Here is a 23005-nt window from a genome sequence, read left to right as displayed (position 1 = left end):
ATATATCTCATCCTCGGGTCCCTGAGGATCTAGAAGCTTACTTTTCTAAAATCCATTATCCTTATTTTCTATGCACTATTAAACAAAAATACCGATTGTTATATATCTATATGTTCTAAATGCTTGAGGGATTATTTCTTCAGCACAATGAAATGAAGATACTTTAATTTGGCAAAATACAGTAGCTGTATGTTTTAAGCAGCTCCAGAAATATTAAGCCATTTTATTTTACCCCAGAGGGACAATGTTCTGAGCTCACTAATGGTCTTATATTCCTTTACCAGAAAATTAAAGTTGTAAGTATTGGTAAGCCTATTGCTGTTTTTGTTATTGCTTTGTGTTCATGTTGGAAATAATTCATTGGCTAAAGGACAATTAAAATCTTATTTTTAAGAATCTGAGCATGATACATGGGATATGTACTTAGAATGCTACAAAATATCTCTCTGCAGAATTACTCTGCTTTATTTTGTTTTACGTTAAGGTTGTGTTTGTGATATTCCTCTGGTTTCTAATCAACATATATAGATTTTTAAATAAATCAGTAGAATGCTCTCAAGCCATATTTCAAGTTGTCTTACATTTAATTCCTGTGTATAATGCAATCCCTATAAGCTTATAGAATCACAGTAGTTCAGATGGCATCTGAAATCTGCTATACTTCTAACAGGACTCTTAATAAATGGTCTGGCTATATCTGTACTAGCAAATTAAACATGCCAAGAACGATTTACAGGCACAGAGGCTGTTAGGAAGCAGCAATTAAAATTCTGTAGCCTCCAAATGGGGAGGGAAAATGTGGGAGGTATACTACATTCAAAATACCATGAATTCTATGAGGGATATGTTACTCAACCTGCACCATAACCATGCCGAATTTTGGCAGGTTGTTGTCTACTGACTCTATATGGAGATCTGGTGACCTGGAATATTTACTGGTGCTAGTGCAGATGTGACCTCTGAATACTGAATCAGGAATTAATTCTGTTGTAAATTATTTGAGTTATTTCCTGGCTTTAAGTAATTATTTATATTAGTCTTTTCATTTGTCTGTAACCTATAGCTTGCTACCTACATGTGTAACACACAAATTATTTTCCTGTGACTGAATCTTTTTTTTTTTTTTTTCAGAGATTCTACTTGACTTTTCCAGAATTCTTCTGATCCTTCCTAATAGGAGGACACTTTGACAGTTACAAGCTTTCTGAAGAAGCTATAGATGGCATGATAGCATCTACTTTTAGAAATCTCTGATGTAAGCAACAATTCTACATACATGCAACACTGGTTTAGCTGGAGGAAGTAGGCGCTCAAATGTTGCAGTCAGATGTCAATAGTTGTCAGAAGCAAGTTTTATATTAAAAGCTCTAAAAATAGGGATTTAAATAGAAAGAGTAAAATACTTCCAGTCATAGTACAGTAAATAACACTGAAACTGTGGCTCTGGTACTTTTTAGCTGTTGGGGATTACCACTGTGCAATGCTATCTACTTCTGGCAGCATGTAGATGTCCTGGTGTATTGTGTTGCAGGGCATTGTACTGGGATGGGAGTGCTATCCATGCTTAGCAAGAGGGGGAAATAAAACTCAGTAAGATTTTAATGAGGATTATGAAGTTCCCATGGAGTTCCCGCTGCTGCCCAGATAAGAACTGCCCCTGCACCTGATTTCAGAAAAACAGATGTGCAGGTTCAAGTGAAATGCAATATTTTATGTGAACACATACAACTAGTTTACACTTATGGAACAAATTAAACAATGCTCTTAGGCTATCTTTTTCTTCCTGATGTCACCTCACTATTATTAGTGATAATGAGTTCTGGAAGTAGGGGAAAGTACTGAGAAAAAGCTCTGGGAACAGTTCAAATAAATTACAAAATTAACAGTGTGCCCTGGCAGCCAGGAGTGTGTCCTGTGTCTGGCACGGCATTGCTAGCTGGTCAAGGGAAGGGATTGTCCTGCTCTGCTCTGTGCATGGTCACTCTCTGCATCCCATGGGAGAGACCGCTTATGGAGCAGGGGCAGAGAGTGACCATGAGGGAGTGGTGGAGACGAAGCGTCAGGGACTGACTGCAGCCCCCATTCCCCATTCCTCTGCATTGCTTGGGGGGAGGAGGTGTTTGTAGTTTGCTTCTAGTTTCTCTCTGCTCTAGCTGCAGCGTGGAGATCTGCTCCATGTGGGACCCATGGGCTGCAGGGGGACAGCCTGCTCCACCAGGGGCCTCTCCACAGGCCACAGGGGAACTTGTGCTGCATGCCTGGAGCACCTCCTGCCCTTCTGCACTGACCTTGGGGGCTGCAGGGCTGGTTCTCACTCCTTGTTCTCCCAGCTGCAGGTTTTTTTCCTTTCTTAAATCTGATCTCACAGAGGTGCAAGCAACATCACTTATTGGCTTGTCTCTGGGCAGTGGCAGGTCCCTTTGCAGCTGGCTGAAACTGTCTCTTACCTAACATGGACGCAGCTGCTGTGCTCTGCTCACAGAGGCCAGCCCTGCAGCCCTCCACTACCAAAGCCTTGCCATGTAAACACAATACACAGGTTCAGGCTGGATGTTAGGAAAATGTTCTTCACTGAGAGGACGGCCAGGCACTAGAACAGGCTCCCCAGGGAAGTGGTTGTAGCACCAAGCCTGTCAGATTTCATGAAGCATTTGGACAACACTGGCAGACATAACATCTGATTTTTGGGTGGTCTTGTGTGGAGCCAGGAGTTGGACCTGATGAGCCTTGTGGGTCCCTTCTAACTCAAGATATTCTATGATTTTCTAACTATTAAGGAACAACTTTGCATTAATAGCTTTGGCTAATTTTTGTGAGCATCTTTATTCTCAACAATGGAATTTTCTATACTAGAGCAATGTGAAAGTAACAGATTTTCAAATTATAGAGTTCACAACTGAACACTTAAACCCAAAGCAGCAACTCAGAAATATGGGTGTAAGGAGGTTCTTACCTACAGCTATTTCTCTAAAAATAAAGCACACAAACATACTTATGTACAGTTGCTTAAGCAGAAGAAATGCAAGAAAATGGCAAATACATGGAAAGATTCAGGAAAACTTAACAGAAGTTGTAAATGCTTTATTGCTCATGAGTGTTTGTGACCTTTCTGCCTCTTTGACACCATGTTTGCTTCTCCTCTCCTCTTTGATACTTTCTAATTTCTCCCACACTACGTGTTTTGCCCCTTCATTTCCTTGCCTGCACCACTGTCATTGCTGTCTCGCTCTCTCTAGCTGACACATCTATTCACTTCGATATTTTATGTGAAGCTGTCACACTAAATTCAGATTATTAGCATGACATTTGTATGAAATGATTTTATGGTTTAGCTATATTTTCTAGATTTTTCCCCTAAATTATTGCAATATAGTAAGCCAAATATAAAAAGTGAAGAAGGTGAACTGAAATTTTAGGTCACATTTTAAGACTGACATTCTCGTGTTCCATAAAAAGTTTGACAGGCCTGTTTGGTCACCTTTTTAAAAGCAAGCCTGATTTTATACTATTAGGCTATAATATAATCCATAAATGTACCCCAGACATGTCAGTATTTTGTAATTTGTTGACATCTTTTAGAGAGAAATAAATAAGCTCCTATCTTATTGCTTATGCAGTCCTCCTCTTCATCATGGTGAGAAACAGGGAAAATGACAACATTGCCTCAACTGAAACAGGAATTAATTAGCTGTATCAGTGCTTTGTGAAGGATTAGTACAGAGCAAAGCCAAAGTCTGAATGCAAAAAAAAAAAAAAAAAAAAAAAAAAAAGGAAAAAAATTCACTTAATGTTGCATAAAAAGCTCTTATGAAGCAAAGCAGTCACCTAAGTTTCGTAGAACAGAATAACTTCTCCTATTCCAAAACACTGTTTGATATGTAAGACAGGGAGCTATAGGTGTTCCCAAGCACTATGGAAGCAGGGAACATGCATCAGAATGCACAATGGCCTTCACCTGTTACATTTGGTCCAACACTTGTGATAAGGAATGAAGAGAGTTGTGGACAGCTTCTCCATTTACACAGAATTAAGTACAGAATGGCAGAATGAAGTACAAGGAATTACCTACCTGACTTTTCAAGATCATAGCAGCTTTCATAAATTCTGGCTTTTCACAAGCTTTCTGATTTTCTGGCTGCCCTGCTAAATTATGTCAAAGTAGTTTTGATTTCTTACAGAAAGAAATAGTTCCCAAATATGTCAGTGACTGCAATAACAGTTAAATGTCGTTGCATGCTCAGGAATTAATTCATTCACCAAACAAATGTGAACTTGGACCCATTTTTCAACCTTTAGCTTCAGACTTGAACATAAAATTGGTTGTTAAACCTCACTTTTTCCAGCTGTATCAGTTGGTCTAATAATGACATTTATATTCTGTGGTAGATTCTGAACACTGTAGCTACCCAAAAACCAAGCTAATACAAAATAATTTAAAACTGGAAAATATTAATGAAGAAATTGCAAAATATACTGTCTGTGTATTTTTCAGAACATTTTCCCTTTTGTTGTTGTTGGTTTTTTTTTGTTTGTTTATTTGTTTCTTTGTTTTACCAACTCTTATGAAGAATGTTAAATAGAGGTTAAGTATGGAAATAGTTACATCACCAAAAATAGAGACTATGAGTGGAAAAAAATCAAAACGGCATTGTATTTACAGAGAATTTCTTTAATGTAAATTATAGCACCATGGTGCATGTTCACATGTCATTTTCCAGTGATCTTTCAGTACAATAAAACGATTATCTTTTTAAATTTTAATGTTATTTTTATTTTTATTTATTTATTTCTTAGAGAGAGAGAGATTTTTAAGGTTTATTTGTTTATTTTGATCTTGATGTCTCTTCTGGAGCACCATGATGGCAGAGAGTATCAAAGGCTCAGTAACAGCAGAGTAACCAAAAGGTCTGGGGAAATTAAGGCTTGACCTTGTCGCCTTTCAGCTTCCTCTGGGTGCTTAGGTGCCTTGACCTGCTCAGCTGCCATCAGGGTAGAAGCAGTAAAACAGTGCTGGAAAGAACTGGGGTGGGAAAGGGCTTCAAATTCTCATCTGGAGTCTGAAATGGCTCTCTACATTCATGTTAATGGAATGAGGCATACCTCAGACCTTTTCACTGAACAGATACAAACTTTTATATGTTTCTTTGGAGAATGTTTACCTCATTGGTCAGTGCTGGAACCGAATCAGGGATTCAGGGAATAAGGGTAATACTGTTGGTGCAAAGCTGGAGGCGAAAGCAGTTTGGCTGGGCAAGGATGGCTGCTGGTTACTGAGGCACTTTGTGTCCATTCCCTGACAAATATCTTTCCCTCAGAGATCACTAGAAAGGAGTAAGCAACCTCAGTGATGTGTATGAGACGTGATTATATTACCCGGAGTCCCACAAGCAGGGTTGTACCATAGCTGTTCTGAGCAAGTGGGAAGGAAGTTGTCTCTCTGCTTTGTTCTCCAGTGAGCAGAGAGCAGCTGAGAGGTGAGCAGACATCAATGCCAGCTGAGTCTCACTGTAACTTTACCACAAATTAATTCATTAGCTGGGATATGTGGGTTTACATGAGTCTTGAATGATTAATAGCATAACAAGTGCACTGCAGACACTCAGAGGGCACTGAAAACATATGGATTTAAAAATTCTTCTGAGGAAAATTCTTGTTCTTACCCTGAGACCTAAGTAAGCTGCTTCAGTTCTTGTTGATGTATAGTTAGATGGACCTAAGATAAAATAAGCCCATTTTCTACTTCTCTTTTCCCAAATTCACTTACTTCATACCATGGTAAGTACCCCAAATGCCTTGTTAAAACAAGTCAAATATCTAAGAAGTTCTTCTTTGGACCAGCAGGAGAGCATGAAGAGTCAAACAGACTAAATAAAAACATAATATAGTTGGGGAAAAGTGATTATTAAATATTACATAGTTAACAATGAAATAGATCAGCTTTGAAAGAGGATTTTGTTCAGAATCTTTTCTCTCTCTCTCTCTTTTTTTTTTTTTTTTTCCTTATTTATCCATTTGGTTCTTATTGACCTTGTTTATGTACTTATGGAAATGTATACATTCATGTCAGAAATGTTCAAAACTAGCTGAGCATGTATTCACAAGTAGAACTATCTGCAATAGTCATTTGCTACCAAAACCAGTAATTTCAGTAAGATGTTGGCTGTCTTTCAATCCCATCTTAGTTTCAATATAGGAGTAAAGTAAATTGCATTTATAAGTATATCTTCTTTAGATGTTGGTTTAGATGCACCATGGCAGGGAAAAATGCTAGAAGTGACATCACTGCAGGATGAAAATCTGTGAGCCAAATCCGCCTGATGGTGCATTGAGAATAAAATTCCTTTTTTCTTTCTTTCTCCCAACATGTTGTTTAGATTTTTGTGTAATAGAATTAAACATTTTGAGTTTTCAATAAGAATAAACAAATAACTGAAAGTGAGGGTGCTCCTGTATTCATCTTAGCAGTGTGCTAACTGAAAACAAATGGTGACAGATTCATTGCCAGTATTGTTTATGTATATAGTTTGATTTAATCAAAACTGCATAATTGCTTACTGTTGTGAATCATTTAAAAGCATATTTCAAATTGATGAAATGGAACATAAAAATCTGTTTTAAATGACTATCATTTAATACTGAATTATTTTATCTTAAGCTTGATAGGGTTACATTTTCTATATTATCTGGGTAGAATAGTCTCATAATATTTGAAATTTCTTGGGTCATAATGTCTAGAATAGGTAGTGGTCGTGAACAGTCAAAGAAGAATAATCTGCTAGAAAGGCGTCACTGAGCAGCTGCTGCAGTTACCTGTAGAAAGCAAGAACAGAGGAGATTAAACAGACTGCCACAGTCTCATTTCCTGAAAAAGCAAGCTTTATACAAAGATGGTGCACGTACATAAGTATTTCTCTATGTTTCTTCCTACATTTTTTCAATACATGTCTATACCACAGTTAAAATAACAAATTAATGGATCTGGCATGGAACAGAGAAAAGAGACTGTGCTACTGATATAACTGAAGGATTCCTTTACATTTATTAGATGTCAATGATCTGAATCAATTTATTAGACATCAGTGTGGCCTTATAATGCCACAACCAAGGTAAATATTTTTACCTCCATTCAAAGTTAACTAGCAGGCACAAATCTAAAGGAGATCAGACACCACTGGGTCCAGTGTTTATGAAAGTACTTATGTCTATTTTAAGAACAATATTAATAAGTAACTGTTTTTGTTAGATCCTGGGGTTACAGGTTTAAATTATGGATCTGTGGCACTGAAATAAAATCTGTATGGTTCAAGCTTTCTTATACTCTCAAGATCTATACATGTAGATTAAATGTCCAGTATAGAATAACTCAGCATCCTACCTCAGATACTAGATAGCAGCAGCAGATGTTTCGGGAAAGAGTATAAGAACCATTAAGAACCATGCAAATTTTAGAGCTTGATAGAACTTTCCATGTGGAGATTTCTACTTCATGTTTGGTCCTTCCCCATACAGAAGCTGCTCTGTAGCACTGACGACCCTTGCTGATAGTATCTTCACAGAAGTAGCTTCAGATTTTAGAATTTCGATAATTTTAGTTTGGGTAATATTGCCTACAGTGAATGCAGTCCTAGTTCCTAATTGATGAAATTCCTTGAAGTTAATTACAGTTCATTTGCCTAATATTGCTTGCATTAGGCACAACTCTTAATTTCTGATTGCTGAAAGTGTCATCCATCAGTTGTAGCGGAAGAACCAAGAAAAAATGGATGGTGGAAATACATGATTCAAAGATGATGCTGAGAAGTTATCTCAGAACAGAAGCAAAGGTAGAGGAACCAAAGTTTCTTCTTGGAAAGTACATACTTTCTAGGCTGGATGTCGGTGAGTTACTGCTAAGTACTTACATGTTCATATAAACACTTGGCTAAAAGGAAGTTGGAATCCAGATGTCATTACTGGCCAGTGCCAAAGATCCTTCCACTTGCTTTCAGAAATTTTACCCTATGCTGCAGAAGACAAACTTCCTGCTTGAGGTTATTTTTGCACACCAGCAGGAATTCTCTTAATAGTCATAATCATTTTTAACTGTTTTATTTTATCTGCTCATTATCTGGTTAGATATCAAATGAATATATTACCCACATAATTCCTGTGGATTCATAACATTTGTATAGTTATTTAAGTAACTGTAATTGGGCAATGTAATATTATCACTATCAAGGCATCTGTTATTTTGCATTCAATCCAAAGTGGTACTATGTCCCAGAGGAGATCTTCCAACAGTTATCAGCTGTGCCAGGATTTCTGTTCTGGTGCACATCAGAAATGTATAACAAATCATACAAAAAGCTACACTAGTTAATTAATTAAAAGAAGGAGAAATACTAAATGTTTGCAGCACTAAATAGATCTGCACAAGAGCCTTGAACAATGCTTCAGTGACTTTAATTTGCATAGCAGTTGGCAGTGCAACCTCCTTTGTTAACTAAATTTTTATCCACCATGAAACTTTCATTCTTATACATACTAAAAATATGTGTAATGTTGAGTTACTTATGATCTGTTGATAAACTCTTATTAGCTACTGAAGATAATTGCAACACAGTGAAGGAATGAACGTGAATTTTATTATAGGAGGTATGAATACAAAATCTGTCTACTATCCCTTTTCAAGTAACTGAATTAAATTTCTGGGCAGTTCAATTACAACTTGCTTGAGCATGGCATTACATCTACTGCAATATGCTGCCAAATTGAGTGACATCTCCAGATGATTAGATTTAATTTAAAGTAGAATTTCAGGAGTGTAAAAGCTGTACTGTGCTACCGTCTATACAAATATCATAATTCATTATAGAGTAACAGGATATTTATATTGAGGTCTTTAGGACATGGTGATTAAAATAATACAAATAACTTCTACTGTACTCTTAAACCACTGACAGCTTTACCACAGTAAAAGTGTCAGGGTGAGGCCCTTAAAGCTATAAAATAATTTAAAATGCTGCATGTCTTTCACATATTTTACAGACTAATCATTTCCATTAAAATTGAATTGTGAGAGTGTGTAGCTTTTAGGAAAGCTGACTGAATCATAGGCCAAACTTACTCATGGTGAAGGAAAAGGACAGGGAGTGTTTCACAGAACCATAGAATAATTTAGTTTGGAAGGGATCTCTGAGGATCATCTAGCACAGCATCCTGCCTGATGTCAACTATAACTAGAGTTATCTCCAAGGTTGGAGATCCCACACTACAGGGCAACCTGTGACATTTAACCACTCAGTGGGGTGGATCTAGTCAAAATTTCCTGTTGCAAGTTGTGTCCATTGCTTCCTGTCATATTCCTACAAGCTTTCAAGAAGCACCTGGCTCTTTGCTTTGCATCCTCCCATTAGGCAGATGAAGACCACATAAGATAACCCTGATTGCACAGATATTCATTGTTGTACTGCGTTATCTGCAACTCCTGAGATTTTTATTTAATATTTTTAAGGTAGCTCTTTAGCCTTTGTTGGAATACTTGTGTCTAAGCCCCAAATATTATGGAATTTGCTGTTCAGACATCACCCTGCCTATAAGCAACGAAAGGAAAATAATCTGTCAAATTCCTTCTCAGCAACCAAGGATTTTTAAAGGGGGTAGGGACTTTGGAACAGTACGTTATCACTTTAGTTCACTTGCATTCAGCAAGCCAAAAAATAGTAAGTAGTCTGCTCTGGAAGGCTACATCTAGAAAGTGTTAGACTAGAGGATAAGGGAGAAATATGGGAGATCTAGATCTCACAAAAAATGAAAAAGAGAAATGTCACCTCATCAAACATAGCTATTACTTTGTGAGACACAACCAGAAATTTCTCCTATTGATTTCCCTAAGGTAGGAAGTTCTAATGTTTGTTGAAGATGTATATAGCTAAGAACTTTATTTAGATACAATAACTTTCTATATGTAATACTATTACTCAGTATTGATACATTACTAGTAATAATTCTGTTAGTGAAACATGTATCTATCAAAAAAAAAAAAAAAAGCATAATTATAGTGTGATTAGACAAGCTTTGCATGCACTTTGAGGCATTTTATATATCCATGGATTAAAATAAATTCTTACCAAAAATAAGAAACCAAACAAACATAAATATATGAACATATTATAGACTAAACATATTGCACTATGAAATTAAGATGATATTGAAACTGCATTAGAAGAACTAGTAGAGTGTGCCACAATTCTTGTCCTCTTCCACATATATTCAGGAGGGATTTTGCACACAAGACATCTCTTCCCCAGATGCCGCCTGTGCATTTTTGTCAACTTGAGCCTGTTGCCAGTGACTGAACATTCAGTGATTTAACAGGTATAGATATAGCCCAGTGAATCAAGGCTGTCATGGTATCTAACTGAAATCACTCAGATACAATGTCCACCACAGATGGACAAAAGTGTAAAACCCACAATGCACTAAAAACTAAGAAAATACTATTAAATTTCCATTACAGCCATCTTACTGGTAACAGGTATACTTCAGACAGATGTATGATTCATGAAAATGAGTAATTAATTATAAAGGACTGTCTCAAAATGCACTTAGCAGATGCCATCACAATTATTTAAGTGCCACTTCAAAGTGAGTAACATCAGCAGTCTAATTATCCCACGGAAAAAAATAATTCTATGTTAATCTAAGAACTAGCTTGTATTGAACTTTGTACAGCCTGACTGCGGGGCTGTGGGAATATTCTTCCATTAACCTTTAGACAGATCCTTGCATAATGTTCCCAGATGCTACACATAACACTGAGAAACCTGCATCTTGGAAACGTTTCCCTGGAGCAGGGAGGAGATGGAAAAATACTTGAAGTTCGCTCATTCTAACTATTTGAAAAACATTGTAGTACTCCCATGTAGTACTTGTGCTGCCTTAATACAAGGAACTTTATCAAATGAACAAATTATGCCTACTAATGTTAGTGCCTTTAACACTGCACATCATGCCACTGTTTTGTACTGGGATGGGGCATAGGGAACAGAGTTGGTGCAGGGTTCTTTCTGGATCACAGTAAGAAAGGCCCAACAACAAATGGCTTAGTATTACAGCAAGTTAATTGAAGAGATTAAAAAAATATATAGGTAGGTAGGTAGATAGATAGATAGATAGATAGATAGATAGATAGATAGATAGATAGATAGATAGATACATAGATAGATAGATAGTGAGTAAGCATTATATTCCTTCAGATGCTGGGTACCCTTCATTTGTACAGCTTCAGATGAGCCCCAGATGGATCTTCCCTGTGTAGACACACTGCACAGCTCCCCTCCATCCATACAGGGAGGAAGGTTCATTCTTTTTGATCATTTGAGGTATTATATACTTTTCTTGTAAGAAAACAATTCCATCCATAAAGGATGTTCTCACAAGAACTTCTTGCTGTACTTTTAGATACAGGCAATCCCGTGCAGGTGGTGTAATTGCTGGTACTGAGTGGTTGGTACTGAGAGCCTGGGGACTCCTCTTTTAGAATGAGCTGGCTGAGGTTATCCTGCAGCCAAGGGATCTGTGCACAACTTGAAGACCAGGCTGTATGCAGAGCATGGTGCAGCACAGCATAGGCCTGGACCCACTCAGTTTACCTGCTATGTGGATCACTATATCTTCAATGCACAAGGTCTTCAGGTTAGGATCACTATAACCACCTATGTGAACATCTATTTTGTGGAGAAGTTGGTAATAGATGGGATCCTGCCTTGGCCAGAAAGCTGATCACCCCAATTCTGTAATGTTTTGACTGAAAATAAGGGGGATTTCTTTCTTGTTCTCTGCACTGGAATCATGGAATAATCTTCTACCTCTGTAACACTGGAAGACATGAAAATGAACCTGTGGTCTGGCATTGACAATTATACAACATTGATTTTGCCCTACTTATTCACTGTAAGGTTAAATAAGGACTTTTTTGAATTGCTTATCATTTTTTGGGAGGCTGAACAACTGTCCCCACTATGAACTGCAGTGTTTTTAATGCACCAGGTCAACATTGTATTGTGCTAAAATGGTATAGAAGTGAAAATGAACATTTTGGTGATGTTCAACACCTTGTTGTTTACCTGAGCCTAATTTCTGAAGGCAAAGGGCTGTGTCAGATAACTACTGACCAAGATAATTCAGTGTATTGAACATCCCAGTAAATTCAAGTTGTCTATTAGTGTTTTTCCAGAAAATGGTGAGATGTCCCTTAGTGAATACTGCTAACGCTGTGTGGAGTAAAATAGGTGATTGAAGCAGACATAGACAGTGAAATTTGATTGAATTTTTAGGGTTGAGGAAGCCACAGCTCATTTCACATTTTGTACTTAATGTCATCTCAAAACTGTTTGGAAAGCTGTGATTTGGTTTCTGTCAACTATATTTCTGCAATATGTTATTTTTTGGCATTACTGTCCATCATTATGTTGTTCTGATAGACAGTAAATGTCCCTTTGTAATTATAGATGATAGTATTCTTGTGTTCTTCCAAAGTTTAAATCCACTTAGATCTGCTTTTGATTAATAACTTTATAGATTCAAAGGTCGCACTTTGAAGTCAGTCTTTGTTACCACATCTAGATCACAAGAGTGATATATTTGGTTTAGTGATCACAGTTCTTGTTATTCAGCATTTTCTATTTCTGAACATTCAAAGTCTGAGCTGCCAGTCTCACAGTTGTGTGCAATATTGTTTTTGTCATCTACACTTTGAATGCACAAAGAGCAATGCAAGTATACAATGCTTTTTTTGAAAGACATTCAGATAACTCTTTGAGAGTCACTTAAGAACTGAATTACAGTGTATGACAGCATAGTACTTTAAAGGTAAATGAGCATCAGGTCTTGCAGTCTGAACTAGTTACAACCCAGAGTCCACTGAATTGCATTTGTTTAGCCCTGTGACTGATACTATGTATGCTTCTGCTGTCAAAATCACAAAATGACAATGAATGGACCCTGCCACCTATGTTCTTGATTTTGACATTTCTCACTTAAGTATTTGTGTAAGTCCGACCTACCTAGTTTCTTCAAAGGTTTTGTTTTTCCTCTGTTAAGGTAAATGACGGACTCAAAAACTTTTCACTGTGAATATGCTGTTGCAGTTATATATAGCCTGAGGTATCTTGGATCAACCATGATCTAATCAAGTACAGAACATAAATGAAATCGTGGATCTTGAAAACCCTTACAAAGAATAAATAAATAAATAAATAAAAATCCATTAAGTCCAGAAATGACATGACTTTTGTATTTGGGCTTATTGAAGCTCTTTGAACTTTACACATCTTCTGTGCTTGCTTATGAGAATGTCTATTTGCACCTTCTACTTCAGAGCTTGGTTCCTACTTCCACCATATATGCTTCAAACAAACCTGTGTTATTTTAAACTGCTTCCAAATCTGTTGAGGTTACGTGATAAATAATAGTAGTAGTAGATGTATAAACACAACTGGTACTATAGCATCTAATTTCCACATTAGTGGCAATCTTGGAATATTGCATAGAAAGGGAAGAGATTAATTTTGATCTTAATGTGTCCACATGTACATGGACATGTAAGCTGGGTGCTTGACTCATCCTCCGAGTGCTGAAAACTTTTAGTGCTACTTATGGTGACCTGGAACCTTCTGTTTGTTGTGCAGCTCAAAAAGGCTTACATCTACCCTACTGCCTGTGTCATATCTACTAACCACATTGTGTATGACTCAGATATTCTAGTGCTATATCACTTGGCACTAGATGCTTCTTTCTGGATACCCAAATCAATCCCTGTGTCTGAGAACCTATTTTAGCGAGCAGAGTTCTAGTCAATCCAGGCAATGGAGCCTTGCGAATAATTCAAGTTACTGTCTAAAGAAGACACTTGGTGACCAGTCAGAATATTTGCAGCGTAAACTGGTTGCTGTATACTGGCTCGACTCAGGTGATTAAACACAGACATTCAATTCAGTTTATTAAATGCATCTGGTCCCACTTGTGATGCCCGTATAGATTTCAGATGCTGCTTAAAAAGGTCAAGGGCCTCTTGTAGGTTAAATATCAGTTCTTCAGTGTCATGCAGATATTTCCAGTATGTTGGAGCATCTCAAATGGTACTAGATGCCTACCTTTAGGCAGATGAACTCAGCCTATAATGTTCAGTTGGTAAAATAGGAGCTAACGCTCATGCCGTATAAATAAGCAACCATGTGCAAACACACAAGTCTTGGTAACCTGCATGCTCTATCAATGGAGAACTCTGTTTGGCCTCACAATATACTTATTTTCTGCAGTCTCTAAATGTACCATTTACTATCCCAGCCCATGTATTCTGAAAAATTAAAATCGAATCAGAAACACAGGGCTGGTGTATTTTTCCCAGTGTAAATGATGTATCATTAATTAATGATCCAGTTCCTTTTTCTTGATTCTTTCATATGGTTATCTGGTACAAATATTCCTTAAATAATATTCCTTAAGATATATTTTGCCCATGAGGCTCACATAGTAATGCCACGTTTGACTCTTTTTTGTAATTGCAAGAATTTTATGAGCTCAGTTTATACAGATTATATTTTCATATTCATTCAGTCTGAATCTTGACTTCCCATCATGGCAACTTGCTTGTGTTGGGAATTAATTTTGGTAATGTGCCAGTCATATTTTCAAAACTTACAGTGATTAATGACAAGTGCTTACTAAAGTATTATGTATCTATATCATCTAATGGTCCTCTATGTTTGTGAGGTGAGATATTCTGTGACCCTTAAGCAAGGATGTATGTATGATTAAAATGGGCTAATCAAACATTATTCATGTCATCAGCAAGTCACCTCTTAAAGGCTGTAAGGAAAAACAGCAACTACAGAAGGGAAAGCAACTAATTGTGCGGGTTCCTTAAGTCAGAGCTGGGCATGGAAAACTAATCACTCAAATACCTAGTACTGCTATATATTATTATTATAATAATTAAAAGGAAATATATATTGGTTCTGTTTATAAGTCTTAGCATTCTATTGCTTTTGTTTGGCCTGACACCTTGCCCTGAAGGTTTGCTTGTAATTTTGATGCGGTATTCTACAGATATAGCATTTAATTTGACAGTATTGATGAAGTTAAAAAAAAACTGTCAAGAGCTAGCATTATCCTGAAGGTTAATGAATTTTAGATTTCAAAAAGAGACACTTTTATAGATGAATGAGAACAATATAAATATGTTTTTCTGTTCTAATAGGACAATCTTATGTAACTATTATGAAAATAACTGGCCAGTATTCATTACACATAGAAAAAATATTTATTTTTTTTATAGTGGAAATTGGCTTGCTGAAAAGTGAGAAAACAAGAAGAAAGTGGGGGAAAAAAAAAAAGAAATAAAACTATTAATGAAAATGAGTTTACTCACTGAAGCAACACTTGAGTAAAGGTCATTAATCTAATGACAAACAATATCCTGTAAGATGGCCCCGGAGGCTGAACAAGGTGAGACCACTACATGCTAAATTTTGTTTTATTAAATCAGTTATTATATTTATAACATTCATCCATGTCACAGATTAGGTCACATGGTGTTACAGGTGTTTCTGACTTTCTTTAAAGTATGTTTTTCCTGCTGCTGTCTCTATTTGTTGTCTCTATTTTTTGTCTCTGTATTTGGTTTTTCAGAAATTGTAGCATATAATTTTTAACTGCTTAAGAAGGTCAGCGTGATTTAAATCTGCTATACTTAAATATTTTATAACTGCTTAAAAATTGTTCAAAAACAAAGATCTATTTTATAGTCTGTAAAAAAATAAAGATATCTAGATAAGTCCTTGTGTCCTGGGTCCTGGTGGACAGCAAGTTGAACATGAGCCAGCAATGTGTCCTTGCAGCAAAGAAAGCTAGTGATGTCCTGTCCTTCATTAGGTAGTCTATTGCGAGCAGGTCAAGAGAGGTGATCTTTCCACTCTTTTCAGCATTGGTGAGGTCACATCTGGAGTACTGCATTCAGTTCTAGGTTCCTTGGTATGAGATAGACATTGACATAATAGAGAGAGTCCAACAAAGGACCATTAAGATAATTAAGAGACTAGAGCACCTTTCTTGGGAGAGGCTGAGTGAGTTGGGAGTGTTCATCCTGGAGAAAAGGAGGTTCAGGGGGAATCTTATCAGTGTACCTGAAGGGAACATGCAATGAAGATGGAGCCAGGCTCATTGACAAGCAGGACAATAGGCAATGGGCATGAACAGGAACATGGAAGGTTCTGTCTAAACACCAGGAAGCCCGTCTTTACCGTTTGGGTGATGGAACACTGGCACAGGTTGTCTAGAGAAACTGCGAAGTCTCCCTCATTGGAGATCTTCCAAAGCTACCTGGACATGGTCCTGGGCAATCTGCTCGGGGTAGCCCTGCTTGAGGAGGGGTTGGACCAAATGCCTCCAGAAGTCCGTCAATCAGCCTGTGATTCTGTGTTCCTAAATGTTGTGTATCCACACTGAGATAAATTCTCCTGGTTTTTAAATGCAAAGAAGTTTTGTTGTTGTTGTTGTTGTTGTTGTTGTTGTTCAAGATCTTTCTATGCTAATTCCACAAAGAGGTGCAATTAATCACAAAATAGCATTTTATATATAAAATGTGGAAAAGATGGAAAAACTTGCATGTTCAGTGACATGACCTTTTCAATGATTGCAGCATCCCTAATTCTAGACTGAAGACTCATGTCTTTTTTACATTATTTGTTTAGTATTTATTTTAATGGACCTGGTATGTAATCTGTCTGACTAAAGTAAGCTGAAGCACATAGCATCAGGAATATTGTCTCACTTGCAAACTTACTGACAATGCCAAAACGAGTTGCTCCTCTTCTGGATGTTCAAATCACCTGCAAATATCAGGGCTTCCCAATGTACTTACACAACAAATTGAGTGTGTGTATATTACACCTTTGGTATAGTAGGGCCTTTATTCAGATAAGGAAGGAGTACATAGTACTACCACAATATGAATAATAATAGCAAGCAATGCAGCCTTATCACATATTCTATAAGGAACACCAAAATATGAGTGGAAAGCCGTTTCTGGATAAAATCTTTTGATCTTAATTGCCATAAATAACACAAAATAATAATATATTGTGAATTCTTCAAAAGTTTGCAAGTCTTTATTTGAGAAATACGGGAATAAACAAGTCTGGTACATTGCTTGCTGTAAAAAATTAAGTAAAATATTTCAGTAATATCTTGAAGGAAAAAGTGAGCCAGCCTCATGTGTTTGTCAAGAACAGATTCACTATCAGTGCAGTTGCAAGCCCTAATCCTTCCATAAATATTCACACAGTAAATCTACAAAGTTTGTACTTCTGCTGTGAAAATTTTCTCAAAGGAGAAAAAAAAAAGTTGTTCCTGAAAATGTGCTTCATGTTGAAATTTCCATGTTCTTTGCAAATGTAGCACTATTTCTGGAACAATATTGCACACACAGACCTAAATTCATGCTGGGATTTATTTAGACCTTTAATTTCAGACATATAGTTGGTCTTAGTTAGAATGTCAGTGTTTATGGAGGAAGTTACTAACTATATTTAAGTATTTTGCTGAATTGGGGTCACATAACAGCAAACCAACAGGAGCCCAGTCTTTGGCAGATCTTAACAGGGAACTTTCTAGGAGTTGATATTGCTGCCGCAGCTGACAGATACAACTTAGAAACTGAAAAATCGTTAATGAAAGCTTAACATTTTTTAAAATAAAATAGAACAAAATCCCTAAGGCAGATAACTGTGGAAACTTTCATGAAACAAGGAGAGTTGAAGACATGATTCTGTTTCATCAGTAAGGACAGAAGTAAAACTATAAGCCGTATGCTGGTATGGCAAAGCATAATATATTAAAAAGAATTCTAATGTCTTTTTCTCTTTCATCTTTTTTTTTTCATGCTTTCAAAGATAAGCACTATATGAGATTAATATTAGAATGACAGGAACACTGAACTGGAAATTCACTGGGGTTTTAAAATACCATGTTTCAGGATTTATTAAAGGGATGGGGAAAATAAAACAGGAAATGGCACATTCAGTGCAGTAAAGCATTGAGATGCTTTAATATTCATAGAATCACAGAAAGAGAATATTCGGGGTTGAAAGGATCCACAAGGTTCATCAAGTCCAACTCCTGGCTCCACGCAGGACTACCCAAAAAACAGATCATGTCTCTGAGAGCATTTTCCAAACACTTGAACTCTGGCAAGCTCAGTGCTGTGACCACTACCTTGGGGAGGCTGTCCCAGTGCCTGACTACCCTCTTGGTGAATCACAGAATCACAGAATTGTCTAGGTTGAAAGAGACCTCAAGATCATCGAGTTCAACCTCTGACCTAACATTAACAAGTCCTCAAATAAACCATATTGCTAAGTTCAATATCTAAATGTCTTTCTAAGTCCTCCAGGGATGGTGACTCCACCACTTCCCTGGGCAGCCCATTCCAATGCCTCACAACCCTCTCACTAAAGAAGTTCTTCCTAATACCCAACCTAAAACAACCCTGGCGCAACTTTAGCCCATTCCCCCTTGTCCTGTCACCAGACACATGGGAGAATAGACCATCCCCCACCTCACTACAGCCTCTTTTAATGTACTTACAAAGAGCGATAAGGTCACCCCTGAGCCTCCTCTTCTCCAGGCTGAACAATCCAAGCTCCCTCAGCTGCTCCTCTTAGGACTTGTTCTCCAGACCCCTCACCAGCTTCATCACCCTTCTCTGGACTTGCTCGAGCACCTTGATGTCCTTCTTGTAGCGAGGGGCCCAAAACTGAACACAGTACTCGAGGTGCGGCCTCACCAGAGCTGAGTACAGGGGGATGATCACCTCCCGAGCCCTGCTGGCCACGCTGCTTCTTATACAAGCCAGGATGCCGTTGGCCTTCTTGGCCACCTGAGCACACTGCTGGCTCATATTCAGCCAACTATCAACCAATACTCCCAGGTCCTTCTCTGCCTGGCAGCTCTCCAACCACTCATCTCCCAGCCTGTAGCTTTGCTTGGGGTTATTGCGCCTCAGGTGCAGGACCCGGCACTTGGCCTTGTTGAACTTCATGCAGTTGACCTCAGCCCATCGGTGCAGCCTATCCAGATCCTCCTGCAGAGCCTTCCTACCATTGAACAGATTTAATAAAGATATTAAAGAGAACTGGCCCCAGTACCAAGCCCTGGGGAACGCCACTAGTGAACGGCCTCCAGCTGGACTTGACTCCATTTACCACGACTCTTTGGGCCCGGCTATCCAGCCAGTTTCTAACCCAACAAAGCATGCGCCAGTCCAAACCAGGAGCAGCCAGTTTCTTGAGGAGAATGCTGTGGGAAACGGTGTCAAAAACCTTGCTGAAGTCAAGGTAGACCACATCCACAGCTTTTCCCTCATCCACCAAGCATGTCACTTTAGAGACGGAGAAGGAGATCAGGTTCGTCAAGCAGGACCTGCCTTTCATAAACCCATGCTGACTGGGCCTGATCACCTGCTTGCTCTGCAAGTGCCGCGTGATGACAAGATGTGCAAGAACCTTTTCCTAACACCCAGACTGACCCTCCCCTGTCCCAGCTTCATGCATGGTTTTCTGCTGTCTTCCAACATTTTTCATGGACAGAGAATTTTAGAAATAACCAAAGGGGAAAAAATAAAAATAAAAAAGATCAACAATCAACAAAGGTAGAAGAAAAATGCACAGTGGAGGTGAATAAAGAAACATATACCTTAGCGTATACAACAGCCAGGCTGAGGTAATCTCAGTTCTGCTTTGTGTAGACAGTTAATATGGTAATTTCCATCAGAAAACAACCAGGAACTGAAGGTAAGTCAACTTGCCTTCTACACACCTGCTACTCCTCATCAACTATTTATGGCATTTTGTCTGCCCTTGCTGCTGACTTACGCTCTCTGTATATATGTGTGTGTAAAAATATGCTCACATATATTCAAGAATTTTGCTAATGGTGTACTTTAGGAACAATCTTTTGTAACCAGAGCTCAGGTAGGACCTCTAGGATGGAAATTGCTGCTGCAGATATGAGTAGGCAACAAGAAAAATGAAAATATGAAATGAAAATAATAAAAGCTGAACTGTTATTTCATGTCTATATTCTGAATATATATAGACATACACGTTTAGATGTAGAGCTTAGGGATATGGTTTAGTGGGGACTGTTAGTGTTAGGTTAGAGGTTGGACTCGATGATCTTGAGGTCTCTTCCAACCTAGAAATTCTGTGATTCTGTGTGTGATTCTGTATGTGCATACATACATTCATATCTGTTTTGAAAGTTTTTGAACAGACAAATGTAATACTGAGGGGAATGCACTTCACTGAATTACCATATGCTAAGTTTATTCAAGTGTCATTAGTGCTGCTCGTTAAATTGTTCTCTAGAAACAAATTCTTAGCTGAATTTAGTTTTCTTTTTTGTTCCTGTTTATAAAGATTATGCAAAACTATCTTCTCTTTCTGGCTGATGCATTCATTATTCACACACACAAGATAAATGATTTCTCAAAAATTTTCCAGCTATGTATTCTTTGCAAACTATTTACACTGACTACTTGGTAAGTGTGACATAACTCATAAATCAAATTTTATTTTTATTCTCTTTAATTGGATGACTGAAACTTTTTAAAACTAGCAAATAATAAATGGCAAGTAGTGAACTAAAACAAAACACAGCTAGAGCAAATGTTTGATACATTCCTATATATGCTTAATTTGGTAATGATTTAAGGATTTATGAATATTTTCATGAATAAGTAACTAGTTATAATGGCAAGTAATATGACCTAACATATAGCAATGTTTCTTTAATATAATATTAGCAAATTAATTCTTTCTGCATTTGACCAATCCAATCTACACACAGAATGACATTTAAAATCTGAAACCCTTAGGCAATAACTATTAAAATTGTTGCAACTGGGTTTTCTGTGGAAAGTTTAGCATGACAAAAAAAAAAAAAAAAAAGTGTATATTTTTTGTATTTCAGATAGTATAATTTTTAAATTTTCAAGACTTCATATTGAAAGTTTACAGCACAATACAAGATTTTCCGGGATACCTTTAAATGATACATCTGTCCATCTTAAAATTGCCATTAAAAAGTTTACAATTGCTTTGGTATGTTGGCTGTTTCTTATGTTTTGGGTTTTTTTTTTTGTTTGTTTGTTTGTTTTTCGTTCATTGGTTGGTGTTTTTGTTTGTTTGTTTGTTTGTTTCCTTTTGAATGTGAATTGCTGGACATTGTGTCTTTCTTATGAATGTTGGACTACATAGGATGATAACTCATAGCTATAAATGAATTTCTGGATCCAAAAATAGCACTGCTTCCAAAGATGGAATGAAAGTAGCAAAGAAAGAAAAGTGTGCATTTGTGCAATTCAGTTCAAAGAATGAGTTCAAAGGACCTCTCCATGGACAGGTCCCTCACAACCGTAGAGATCAATTCTCCTGCCATTCAGCTGTAGCTGCTAGCATGGGTGGAGAGGTCAGCCAGCCCTGGGACGTTCATGAGCTTCTGAGGATGAAGCTCTTATAGAGGATGCAAGCTATCGTCCACTGATGTGGCAGATAAGAATCACTCACATTGTAACATGTACTATAATAAAAACAACTTCTACTTCTTATACTTATTTTCCCTCTGTAACTTCCTGTCACAGCTATCCAGTTGTGTCTCCTTCAGAAAGGGGACAAGAAAAATGTAATTAAATATATTACTCTGCTTAAATAGTTGGGAAGCAGTTAAATACTGAGATGATGACAGCTACATGAATGCTTACACAGATAAATAAATGATACTTTAATGTGCATGATAAAGAACTGTTGTGCTGTTTTTTTCAGTATGTGCATTTTTTTTTTCTCTTTAGCAATAATACTACCACATTCTCTTCTGAGTATTGCAGATTTGTAAGGATGGTTTTCTAATCTTGAATCTAGGTTAGCAGAGCATTTTGACCTCAGAACAAAATATTAATGCATGTTTTTCAAAGTACAGATATCTGCTAAATAGACATAATAGATCAGAAAAACACTAAAAGAATCAGGAACACAAAAATACACTAATCATTGAATTGCAAAGTGCATTTCAGCTAATAGTAAATTGTTCTTCAACTATATTTACAGGAGACTGAAGATAAAAAAAAATCACTGAAATTATAGATGAATAAGGATAGAAATGATAAAAGAACAGTAGATTTGTTGAACTGGTGCTTTACTTATGTCTTTTCAGAGGAAAATGAGGACAGTGTAAACAAAGACAGGAATCATATTTCTTGATATAGGTGAGAACAGAGCTATTAGATACAGTGTGGATAATAATAGAAATAGTGTCAGATCCAAGACAGACGACCTTGCAATTGGTAGTTTATGGGTTTTCCTTTTGTATATTCATTCTATTTGTATATATAAATTGTCTTTTCCTTGTCACCGTCCTTGGAAGACTTCACAAATTTAAATTTGATGAAAAAGTGCTCGTGAAAGAAGAGAACAGTTAAATTAAAAATGTCATAAGCAAACTACAAGGATTATATACAGATGATATCTTAATTAAATTTTGCAAACATAAAAATAGTATTTGTAAAATTCCAGATTTTTTATTTAATATAGTCAGCATATAAATTTTATTTGCCAGGATCAAAGAAGAAATGCATATGCATAAAGACAGTTCAGTGTAATGAGGTGTAATCTTGGATCCTTTGGAAGAAAAATGTGTTGAATTTGACTTGCATCTCATTTTGTGTGCAATGCTACTTGACATATTATTCTGATAAATACAAACAAAACATGGTTTTGCTATAAATTTATAGAATAAATATGTAAAATTGAACAGACAGTGGTATCTTCTTACTAATAAGGTAAATTGGGAAAATGGGGATTAGTCTATTACTCCTATTAAAGGAGTACTTTAGTACAGATAATAATCACCCTATAACTCTCTCAATATGTTTTTTTCATTTTTTTTTTTCCAATTTATTTATTTATTT

Source organism: Anas platyrhynchos, chromosome 3, assembly GCF_047663525.1.
Source record: "Anas platyrhynchos isolate ZD024472 breed Pekin duck chromosome 3, IASCAAS_PekinDuck_T2T, whole genome shotgun sequence".
NCBI classification, from domain to species: domain Eukaryota; kingdom Metazoa; phylum Chordata; class Aves; order Anseriformes; family Anatidae; genus Anas; species Anas platyrhynchos.
This window is presented reverse-complemented; position numbering follows the sequence as displayed.